Raw genomic sequence first — 12,683 nt, 5'->3', positions numbered from 1 at the left:
CCCTTATAGTTTCTGAGGTTCAGAATGTTATAATCATGAATGGGAGCATGGCAGCATACAGGCAGACTAGGTACTGGAAGAGTAGCTGGAGAATCCTATATATTTCAAAGTAATGGTGCCCTTGTTAAAAGAATCAGACAATGCTCCTTCTATTTTAATTTTGTCACATATTTTGAGGACTATTGGTGTTATTTCTTCCTTGAAGGTTTAGCAGGATTCCACTCTTAGTTCATATTGCCCTGAAATTTTGTTTTGTTTTTGCTTTGTTTTGTTTTGAGGGTGGGTAGGAGGCTTTAAATTACTGCTTCTATTTCATTAGTGGTAATGGGTCTGTTTAAGTTTCTTATCCTTTCTTTATTTAACCTACCAAGGTTAAATAAAGAAATTTATCCATTTCTTTTTAGATTTTGTAACAGGAGGGCCAGGCTTGTTGGGGTCTATGTCCAGCCTTGCTCCCACAGCTGGAAAGTCCCAAGGAAAATACACAGAAGTTTACATTAATTATAAACTGATTGGCCCATTAGCTCAGGCTTCATATTAGCTCTTATAACTTATATTAACCCATTATTCTTATCTGTGTTAGCCACATGGCTCGGTACTTTTTTCAGTGGGGCAGGTCACATCCTGTTTCTTTGGTGATCTGGGCAGGACTGCAGAATGAGCTTCCTTCTTCCCAGAATACTCCTGTTCTCATTGCTCCACCTCTACTTCCTGTCTGGTTTACCCACCTATACTTCCTGCCTGGCTATTAGCCAATCAGTGTTTATTTAAAATATAATTGGCAGAATATAGATGATTGTTCCAGACCAAGATTTTCAGTTGGGTGAACTAGAGTTTTATAAATTATGTCATTATTATTCATCAAATCAATCACCTCAGAGCTCAGGGAATTATGGGAAGTACAGAGAGAAAGAATGCAAGAACCAGAAGGAATTTATCATAATGAGGAAATAGGGTCCTCCAGATACAATAGGAATGATCTACATATGAGCTCACAGTGATGATAGTAACATACACAGACCCAGCACAGATCCAAACCAGATGAGGTCCCAACCCTGAGATGGGAGAATAAACATACTTTTCTATCCCCACTTTTCCAAGAGACTATCTTCAACTAATAACTGCTGACAAACGAAAAATTAGTTTCTTCCAGGGAGTCTCACTGTGTATACAAACTATATTTCCAGGCAGGGTCCATATCCAGCAGTACATGACCAACATAAAATGAATTTAAGGGTATTTTTGGAGATTATTTGTCTTGTATTTCTTTGTCTGGTCTCTCTCCCACCACCACTAGTCTTTTGATTGTATATTATGATTTTCCACTTTGATTTTTGATGGGTTTTGCTTGATTGTGTCTATGTGCCTCTGAATGTGCATATATTTGTTTCTTGTGCTCATTTCTTAATTTCTTTTTTGTTTGTTTGTTTTTTGATTTGTTAGTTTGTTCATTTGTTTTATCTTTGTTTGTCTTTTTTATTTGTCTGTTTGTTTTCTCAAAAAAATCATTTCAAGCTTCAAGGCGTGGCTCCCATATTGAAGTTTAAGCTTCTTATTCTATTTTAAAATAATTTTTTAGTGTTCATTAATTGCAGAGAACAATGGATTTTCTCTGATACTCTCATGCATGTGTATTTCGTGCTTTAATCTAGTTCACCTGCCCTTTACCATTGACTACCTTCCCTTCCTCACATCTCTTCTAATTAGCTCTCTTCTGCTTTCAAGTCCCATTAATGTTCAAAAATTGATATCACGTATATGAGAAGCCATGCCATGTTTGTCTTTCTCAGCCTGGTTTATTCTGCTTGAAATTATCAACTCAAGTTCTATTTGTTTTTCAGTGCACATCATAACCTTCTTCTTTCTGTCTGAGTAAAACTCCATTGTGCATATATCTCACATATTTTTATCCATTTGTTTATTGAGGGGCTCCTAGGCTGATCATGTAACTTGGTCACTGTGAATGCTCTTTTAAAAACAAGCATATGCAGACAACTCTCTAACATGCTAACTTGAATTCCTTCAGGTACCTTCTAAGAAGTGGTATAGCTAGATCCTATGATAGCTTTATGATGAAGCTCCATATTAATTTCCATGGTGGCTGTACTAATTTAAATTTCAATCAGCAATGTCTAAGTATCCTTCTTCCTCTGAACCCCTGCTCTATAACAAGAAATTCTTGATGGATTTCTTGAGTAGGATACTATGGAATCCTAATATAGTTTTGATTTGTATTTCTCTGATGGCTAAGAATGTTGAATACACTAGTGCAATAGTGGCAAAAAATGTTATGAGAGTAACCAACAACACTTTGATGATTAGAATTAAGGTCTAGTTCATGAGATGGAACCCATACCTAACACTGTCTATGATGTCAAGAACCTAAGACTAGATAGGTCATGTTCCCTAGAGGAAAAACTGTCACTATTATGCTAAATGAACGTCATAGTAAATGACTCCTATTGATAGGTTGTACTGCTATACAATAGATCAGTACTTTGTTCAGCCCTCAGAGAAGCTTCTTACTATAGTCAATGGTAATTACCATAGAAACAGCTTGTCAAAGTGCTAAGTATTAGGTTGGGAGCTTAGGCCCCAGCCCCTAGCATCTATCCCAGCCCCTAGGCCTGAGAATTATATTGGTCTGGACTCAAAATCCCAGCAGACCCCAGGGAGGGGTCAGGACCACTCCCACAAAGTATTTAAATGAACTTCCAAAGAGGAACACATGGTGGTCTCTTTTCCTCCCTCCTGGTGATTGCATTCATGGCCCTCCTGTGTCACCTGAGAGCACAGAACTCCATTAAACCTGGATATTTCTTAAGTTGGTTTGTTTTGATTTGACTTGATTGGGAATTTGCATTGGCCAAGAGCTCTCGTTAGGAAAATATTCCTAACACTAAGCATAAGAAATTTTAGAATGCTCAACTCTAAATGAGATATCTATATCACACCCCTCCCCTCAAGTCTATCTATGTGGGAGAGGGGTAGAAAGATCATAAGAGCCAACTGGTAGATGACAAAGATACAGAACTTTCCAGAAGTAACAGGACAGATGCAAATAACAACTTATAGAAGATGAGATAACATGTCAAGACTTGCATAAGTTCAATCCAGACAAAAATACTACCATGGTGGAGGTTAAGTGGGAACAAAGTCTTACCCCTAGCCAAGGAGTTAGTGGTAGTTGATATAGGAAAGGAGAAGTCAGTTTTTAAAGTGGAATGACACTGGGTATATCAACTATACTCCAGGGTCAGTCCCATGCTCAGAGCAGTCATCTAACACAACTAGACTTCATGACTTTTAAAGTTTTTAATTTAATGTAAGTTTTTAAAGTGTAAGAAAATAATCATGAAGTTATGTGGGTAGGAAAGTGGGGGAGAAGAATGAATATGATAAAAATATATTGTATAAAATTCTCAAAGAATAAGTAAAAACTTTAAAAAGGAAAATCAGTAGCGACAAAAGATATAACAACTACTAGGTAGTGTTTTGATTTACATTTTTATGCCCAGTTTTAGTGTAAATATAAATGTATAAATGTTTTCACAAATTTTATGTATTGTGGAATATTTTATATTTAAATTTGCCTCATGGCTATAAAATAAGAAAATATATTTTATTATTATAAACAATACTACATCAAATCATATCTTAGGTATATAAAATTTCAACACTGCTATATATTTATATATATACATTACAATACATTTACATATTTATTTCTATATCTCTACCTGTTTTAGTGAATTTTGCCTTAATTTAAATCTTGTCTAAAATTAACACTGCTCCTCAGCTTTCTTTTGTTTAGTTTTGCGTGATATATCATATAACCCCTACTGTACCTCTGTGATTCAATGTATAGTCTAGTCTAATTATGTGTGTATATTCTCTCTCTCTCTTTCTTTCTTTCATTCCATCCTTCTTCTCTCTCTCTTCTTCTTCTTTTTTCTTTCTTTTTTTTCTGAGATAAGGTTTCTATGTGTAGCTCTGGCTGTCTTGGTACTCAATCTATAGACCACGCTGGTCTCAAACTCAGACCTCCTTCTGTCTCTGTCTTTGACTATTGAGATCAAAGGCAAGCACCATACTCCACATCAGGCTCAATAATCTTCTTTAGTAGATGGATATATTTAATTAATTTTTATATGTTGAAGTCAGTCATTAAGATTGATGGTTAATTACATAAATTATTTACTGAGATTTCTTTGTGTGTTTTTATTTTTCATTTTTAAAATCTTTTCTACTATCTGCTGGATAACTTAATTTCATTCCTTATTGTTTAAGAGATTTCACTAGATACAATTTAATTTTTTTTTCATTATTTCATAGCCATTGTGCTGGGTCCTGAGAATGCAGTGGTGACCAGAGAAGACACAATTCCTTCCGCAGGGGACTTTTATTCTCTTGTAGGAAGACAAATGACAAGCCTATTAGTAATAATAGCAGGTAAAATACTATTTTATATAATCATCGCAGAAAAGAACCGTGAGATAGATGTTAATTGTACACTCATTTTTTCTTATCAATAAATGGAAATGATCTACAAATAGATTATTTTATTGTGCCAAAATCATATATCCAGTAAATAAAAGAATCAAAATTCAACTTAAATGTCCTTACTCCTGAGTCTACATGCTTCCACTGTCAAAGTCACTGCCATAGGATGAAAAGAACAGTGTCTGACCAGGCTGTCAGTCCAATAGGGTAAGTTATCATGATCATTAGCAGAGTAAAGACTTTAAGGAGGCCAGGAAGCTAAAAGAAAGCCGTGCAGATTCTTATGGAAAAACAAATTCCAAGTAAAAGCTATTATTAAACCAGCATTGGGAGTGATGGGTATGGAGATCCTGTGATTGTGGACAATAAGCGCTGATGACAATAGCATAAAAATGAGAGGTCAAGCACTAGAGCTTTGGCCACACTAGGAAGACCTTTTTGTGCTGGAATCACAGTCATTTACAGTCATTTCCATAGTGTGCATCTGCAGAGTAGATGGTCCACGGGAGACCATAGCCTGCAAAGCCATATTTTAATGGGGACTGTTTGGATCTTTATAAGAGAAGTGTGTCATTTCTGTCCTGCTCATAATTCCTGTTGAGTGGATGAGTAAGACAACTCAACTTTGGTGCTTTATCATAGGCATAGCTCTATTACTGTACACTATAAATATTTCATGTCAATTTTATTCATGTGTAGTGTAGTCAACATATATGTGCTATATATAGACTCATTCAAATACATTTAAATTATATTTATACATTAAAATTTTATTATGTAACAAAATACATAATATATAGCTGTACCTCTCTATAATGCATATGCATAAGGAATGTATACACTTTTATATTCTTTTCTCAACTGAACCTTAGAATAGGAACTTTTCATAGTTTCCTTTTCTCAATTTAGCTTGGTGTTAAAGGATCCAAATTAAAATTTACACAAAATTGTTTAAGCTTGCTCTGCCTTCACCTATGATCTGCCACCATTTTTGCAGCAGTGAACCTGCTCCTTCTATATAAGCATGGCACAATATATCATAGTCTACCTCACAGTTTGAGAGCAGTTTGCAGTATAGTAACACACATTTTGCTTGCTGACAAATGGGGAGCTCAAAGGAGGAGGTGATGGCAAGGGCTGTTCAAACCTACCTATTTGTATGGTCAGTTTTCCAAGTTCATGAACAGAGGGCATACTGTATCAGTTGAAGGCACCTTGGTTTCTCCTTCAAGCTTTATGGGAAAAGTTTGAAGGAGGATGCCCTGGTGGATATGGTGAATGGCTGGGTGTGTTGTAAGGAGAGTTGCCTGTTCATTTCCCAGCTGCCCAGACTCCCAAACACAGAAACTGTATTAATTAAATCACTTCTTGTCCCATTAGTTCTAGCCTTTTATTGGATAACTCTTAGGTATTAATTTAACCCATTTCTAGTAACCTGTGTATTGGTACATGGCTGTGGCTTACTGGATAAAGTTCCATTCAGTTTCTGTCTCTGGCAGGGCTACATGGCGACTCTCTGACTTCTCCTCTTTTCTCCGAGCATTCAGTGTAGTTTTGTAGTGAGGAGCTGTGGGCAGGCCTGCTTTTCTTCCTGCCTGGCTCCTGCACAGCTAGCTTTACAACCGAAATAACAGCACACAAATTGTATTCATTTAACACTACCTGGCCCATTAGCTCTAGCCTCTTACTGGCTAACTCTTAGGTCTTATTTAACCCATTTCTATTAATGTGTGTGGCACCACGAGGTGGTGGCTTACCAGAAGGATTCTAATCTATGTCTCTATTGGTCCGGAGCTTCATGGCAACTGCCTCACTGCCTTTTTCCTCCCAGCATTCTGTTCTGTTTACTCTGCCTACCTAATTTTCTGTCCTATCAAAGGGCCAAGGCAGTTTCTTTATTAACCAATGAAAGTAGCACATAGAGAGATGACCCTCCCCCATCATTTCCCCTTTTTCTGTTTAAACAGAAAGGAAGGCTTTAACTTTAACATAGCAAAATTACATATGACAAAACAGTTATCAAGCAAGAATTACAGTTACAATATTTATATCTATTTTATCTTTTATCATATCTAAGGAAAACTATAACTATCTATTTATTCTTCAACTTCATCAAAGACTCCAGAAGGATATAATATTACCTAAGTAAACAAGAAGTAAGCAACTTCCAAACTCTAGAAATGACAGAGACAACTCGCTGCCTGGACAGTCACTCAAAGTTCCTCTGTACCATTGGGGCATCTCTCCCCCATCATAGTTTTCCATGCTTAGCTCTATTCTGCTCTTCATAGGCCCAAGACAGTTTCTTTATTAACCAATGATAATCACAGCATACAGAGGGGAATCCTACATCATGAGTGAAAGACCTTAACTACAAATATGACACTCTCATCTCCACTAAATACCACAAAGGCAAGAATGAGTGTATAGTTTTCTGTGATGATCTTCATTTGTTACAAAGTGGTCAGCCCTTAAAACATGCACACAAATAGCATTATATATACTGAACAAGTTGTACTTAGGAATATATATGTATATATGTATATACATATAATTATGTAACAACAATTAATTTTAAAAAAAGAGGCCATGAAGCTAAAAGAAAACTAGAAGGGTTAAGTGGAAGGGTTTAGAGGAAGGAGAGGAAAGAGGGGAATGATAGAGTTATATTATATAAAAAAGAAGTAATTAAAAATGACCATGTAAAGACAATTCTTGAACACATGAAGCCTTTGATACCCCCCACAGTTATTCAGAATTATGGAGCAAGGCTTTCATCATGGGTGACCAGATCTCTTTTGCTGACTATACCTTTCTGGATCTCCTGATCTACCAGATTCTTGTCCACTGCTGTCTAGACACATTTCCTGTTCTCAGCCTGTTTTGGTCTGATTCAGTGTGTATGGCCAGATGGAAGCCACCCTGGCAACCCCATGTGAATCACCCCATCTTTCCAAACAGCAAAGAGTGAGTGAGGGTTGTATGTCCTCTGGAGAAGGTAGGGCCTCCTTGTCTCCCTTTCTCAGAACTAATAAAGGTTTCAAGATGAAGCATTTGTTTAAGCTATATTAATCAGCTCACTGCTCTATTATTAACCTTGCGTTGCTGAGATGTTTATATGAGAAATCTAGAAAGCAGGTATGGTGTAGGGAAAAAATAATGGTAGAAATACAAACAAGTAATCTATTGTGAAAACAGGTACCTATTTTCCTCTTTAAAAAACTTAATTAAAAAATTTAAATACAAAGTTTTTTTCAAATTTATGAGCACTTCTTTAATTATTATTATTTTATGAATATATACACTGACTGGGTCCACTTAGTGTTTCTTGAATGTGCATGTGTTTAGGAGTGACTACGTAGGAATATGTGTGTCGTAGTGGGAATAAGAAGAGTTGGAGGGAGATGGAGAGACAAGAGTGATGTAAATATAGAACTCACTGAGGACCATCAATACTACCTGACACCAAACAGATTTTAAAACCTTTTGTATGTTACCTTGAGGACATCATTTTTTATCAGTGTTGTTTACCCAGTGACTTCACAAGTTGTATAAATGATGAAGCCTATAAGTGTATCAATCTTTTCCAAGAGGATATGAAGCACTCTATCAGTTTAAGTTCATAGTAGCTTACTACATGGCTAAGGGTCAGTCTGATTGATAATCCAAGGATTCTATGAAAGATGATGGAACTTCAATTTCAACGTGCTGGGTTGGACTTACTAAATCATCCAGTATACTGGAACACAAATGGTTATCGACAGGTTAGGACATCAAGACTTCTAGTATTGTTTTGTACATATTGAAACATTTTTTAATGACTTGAGCTTCTTGGTCTAGCCCAGTGCTATAGTTGTACATGTCCCCCTTTGTACTGTGTAAAGACTACTGACTGAATAGAGACCGAAGGGGGAAGGCTGTTTTTAGTCTCATATTTGGAGCATGGATTGATAGTTCGGGATTATGTTTCTATTGATTCATTTTTATAACATAATGAGCAATAGTTCTTTTGTGGAGGCAGGGTTTCTCTATGCAACAGCCATAGCTGATATACTTTGAAGAGCAGGCTGTTTCCGAACTCACAGAGTTCTACCTCTGTTCACAGAGGCCTACCTCTGCCTCCTGAATCCTGGAATTAAAGGTTTGTCCCACCACTGCTTGGCATGAAATAGGTCTTTTAGACACAAAAACTTTAAAAAGAAGTCAGAGCAGGAGGTGGAAATGGAAAAAGGATTTGAATGAGTAATCTTGTTATTGGGAACAACAGATAAACTTTTTTTTCTGATAAAGGAATTGCATGTTTTCCTTCTGGGAACCATGAGAGATTTATTTTAACCTTAGCAAATGAGGACCATAAATTACTTCCCTAGATATGTCTAAAGTGTGTGGAGGGAGAAATAGTAAGCCTCAATGCCCAAGGAAGAAGACTGAGTGAGAACTGAGCATGTGTGACTCTCCGATGGAGTTTTGATAAACACTGTCACATTTGATCATGATGGGAAGTCTGCAGCTCAGAGCAGTAAGCTTCATGCCTGTGAATGGCATTTTCAGTTAATACCATGTGTTTAGTCTGGAAGTGTCAGCAAGAGTTAGGGAGGGAAGCGAGGAGCAGTGTGGTCTTCAGGTATGACTTAGAGAATGGAAAATGCTGTCAAAAATGTTTTCTTGGTTGCTCTGTAAGTCACTTATGCATCTTGATGTCTGTATCTCTTTAAAGATTTGAGAAAGTTTCCATAACTCATGACATAGTAAAATATGAATGAAAAACTTTCTACATATGGAAGAAAGAAAGCCTAATGTCTAAAAGGATTGTTATCTAAAACTGTAGTGAATTTCCAAAACTCAATATCAAAACAAATTAACATAGAAACAAAATTTTATCTTATCGTATTATTACTCTTCAGATGCCTCATTGTTTTCTAATGAGAAACATAAAGGCTGTGGATTCAGCTAGTAGACGAGGTGTGGATGATGTTGGAGGAGTTGGGAGATGGCTAGTCACAATTAGAATATATTGCATGAAAAATGTATTTCAATAAAATAACAATAGAAAAAAGCCAGGAAAAGGACGATATATTTTCTCCAAAGATGACTTACCCATTAATTTAACCAATTTCTAGTAATCTGTGTATTGCTACATCTGTGGCTTATGGGTAAAGTTCTGTCCAGTGTTTGTCTCCGGCAGCACTACATGGCTTCTCTTTGACTTTGCCTCTTTTCTCTGAGCATCCAGTGTAGTTTTCCCTGCTTAGCTCTGATGAGATGAGAAAGAACTTAATGTTAATGATCTGCAAGCCATAGATTAAAATCACAAGAAGATAAGGACTCATACCTGCTGGTGAGATGGATTTTGCTCAGAAACAAACACTAATGACCTTACCCACACAACAGCAAAACAAAAGGGAAAACTCTCAGGAGATGAATGGGAATACTAGGATTCTATGTTTGGCAGAAATGTGGAAATGTCCAGCTAGTTCTTGGGAAGGCAGTATGGAGTTTCTTCAAATCAAAAACAATACCACATATGACAGGAAGTCCACTTTTGGATTCCCATGTAAATGACTGGGTGTGGGACTCTGAAGAGATTATTCTGTTAATGAAAGACTTTCTCATTAAAATAATAAATAGAAACAATCTAAATGATCATCAATGGCAAAATAGAATATCATATTCACAAAAGAAAAAAGAAAAAGGACACAAATATGGTATAAACATAAAATGAGAGATTGTGGCTTCAAAAACTATTTCTATCATGTGCTAGAACATGAATGATTCATAAGGATGATTGACTGAGAGAAATAAAATCATAGAAGAATAGGTACACTATTCCACTTACCTGAAACTGTAAAGCCAACAAATCTATAGGCTTAAGGTAAACTGTTGATTCATTATCTCAAGGAGATATCTATACTCTGGTCTTCACTGAAGCAATGTTCATAATAACCAAGATATGGAAACACCTAATTGCCTGTAAAGGGTGAGTATATATAGAAATTGTGACATACATGTACATAATGTATTATTATTCAGTTTTTCAAAAGACAGAAATGCAGCTATTTGGACTGATACAGATGGATCTAAATATTATGCTAAATTAAACAAGGCAGCTGCATAAAGACAAAAAATTGCATAATCTCACTCATACAAAGAACACATTATCAAAGTTAGAGAAACAGAAAGAAGCAGTCTGTTGCTCAGAGGTCAGGGAATGAGAGAAACAGAAAGATGTTGATTAATGGAAGCAAACAAATAAAAATATTAGTAAGTTTTCAACACAGTGGTGGTTGCTAATAATGTATTATAGAGCTGAAATTTGCTAGAGTAGTACATTGTAAGTATTCTAATCATGCACACAAGGTTAATGTATAAGGCAATCATATGTTGATATATTTTTTGTATATGCATGATTTTATTGAAAATAGGTATTTTCATACAATACACTCTATGGTATCCCCGGTTTTGTACTACTCCTAGATCTTTCCCACCTCACTACCCATGCAAATCAATATTGTTTTTTGCTCTCTTATTGGAAAACAAACTGGCATCTAATAAAAGGGAAAATATGTAAATAAGTAAAATAAAAATAAACAAAATTGCATAGGACAAAGCAGATAAGTAGGCAGAAAAACAAAGAGCCGAAGAAAAAACACAAGAAACTCACATAGATGCAGAGACATATACATTCCACATGCAGAAATCTAAAAAACTGAAATTAGAAACCATATTATGTAAGACAAAGGCTTGTAGGGTAAAGGGGGGAGGAGGAACCCCGAGAAAGCATTATGAGATAAAACACTCCAAAAATACCATTGACTTTGTTTTGTGTTGGCCATCTACTATTGGGCATTAAGCCAGCCTTAAAAGTGGTTTTTATACCCAGCGGGATTCTGTTAGAGAAAACTGATTTTTCATTTGAGAACAGTTATTAGTGGGAGAGAGCTTCTGCTTTAGGGATGTGAGCTTGTGACCACTCTCAGATCTCAGAACGTATCAGGACCAGACCTGCACAGGGCCTGAGCGCGCTGCCAAGTCTCTGAGAGTCCATATGTGTTTCAGTGTTGCTATGTGTAGAAAGCCTTGTTTCCTTGGCTCTCTCCATCCCTTCTGGCCCGTACAACTTTTATGCCTTCTCTTCCATAGGATTCCATGATCGTTGAAGGGAGGGAGTTAGTGTAAACATTCCATTTAGGACTGAGTATGAGAATTACAAGGTCTTTCACTCTCTGCCCATTGTCCAGTTTTGTGTCTCTGTATTTATTCCCCTCAACTGCAGGAGCAAATTTCTTAAGGGTGGCTAAGTGAAGCGCTGATCTATGAATGCAGCTGAATGTCACTAGCCATCATTTTGTTGCTAGGTTCATTTTGCAAAACAGTAGTATTTGGTACCTAGGTACCCAGCCTATCTAGTCTCAGGTTCTTAGCTACCCAAGCAGTGTTCAGCATGGGTTTGATCTCGTGAAGTAGACCTTAAGCGCAATCAGTTATTGGTTTGTTATTTCCACAAGTTCTGAGTCATAATTGCATTAGCTCATCTGCATGTGGGTGACCACTATTGATCAAAGGTTTTGTGTAGCAGCAGGCTCCTTGTTCGTCCTGGCCTCCCAGAACCGAAATAATCACACAGAAACTATATAAAATAAAACACTGCTTTGCCCATTAGCTCTAGCTTCTTATTGGTTAACTCTTACATATGAATTTAACCCATTTCTCTTAATCTGTGTATTGACACGTGGCTGTGGCTTACTGGCTAAAGTCCCAGTGTCTGTCTCTGGCAGGGCTACATGGTTTCTCTCTGACTCTGCCATTCTTTCTCCCAGCTTTGAGCCTAGCTTTCCATGGCTAAGTTCTACCCTGCATAGGTCCAAATTAGTTTATTAATCAATGGTAACCACAGCATACAGTGGGAAATCCCACGTCAGGTTTGTAGTTGGGTTGGTGTTTACCTTTCATCTTTGGTAGTGTGAAGAGAACCTTCCAGTACCGTGAATGCTTGCCAATAGAAATAACATATTTTTTAACTTAAAATTCGAAGGCAAGATATTTTTAAAATGGGAAGGTTTAGTCTGCAGTTTTCATAGTCAAATGTCAGCTGTTATTATTTGCTCATTAACAGCCAAAAAAATCTAAAGACAACACAATAGTATACATAATCCAGATTCTGTTCACATTTTCCTTCTTTA

Source organism: Arvicola amphibius, chromosome 8 (genome assembly GCF_903992535.2).
Source record: "Arvicola amphibius chromosome 8, mArvAmp1.2, whole genome shotgun sequence".
Classification (NCBI taxonomy): Eukaryota; Metazoa; Chordata; class Mammalia; order Rodentia; family Cricetidae; genus Arvicola; species Arvicola amphibius.
The sequence above is the reverse complement of the archived record's forward strand: the minus strand, read 5'-3'. Positions refer to the sequence as shown.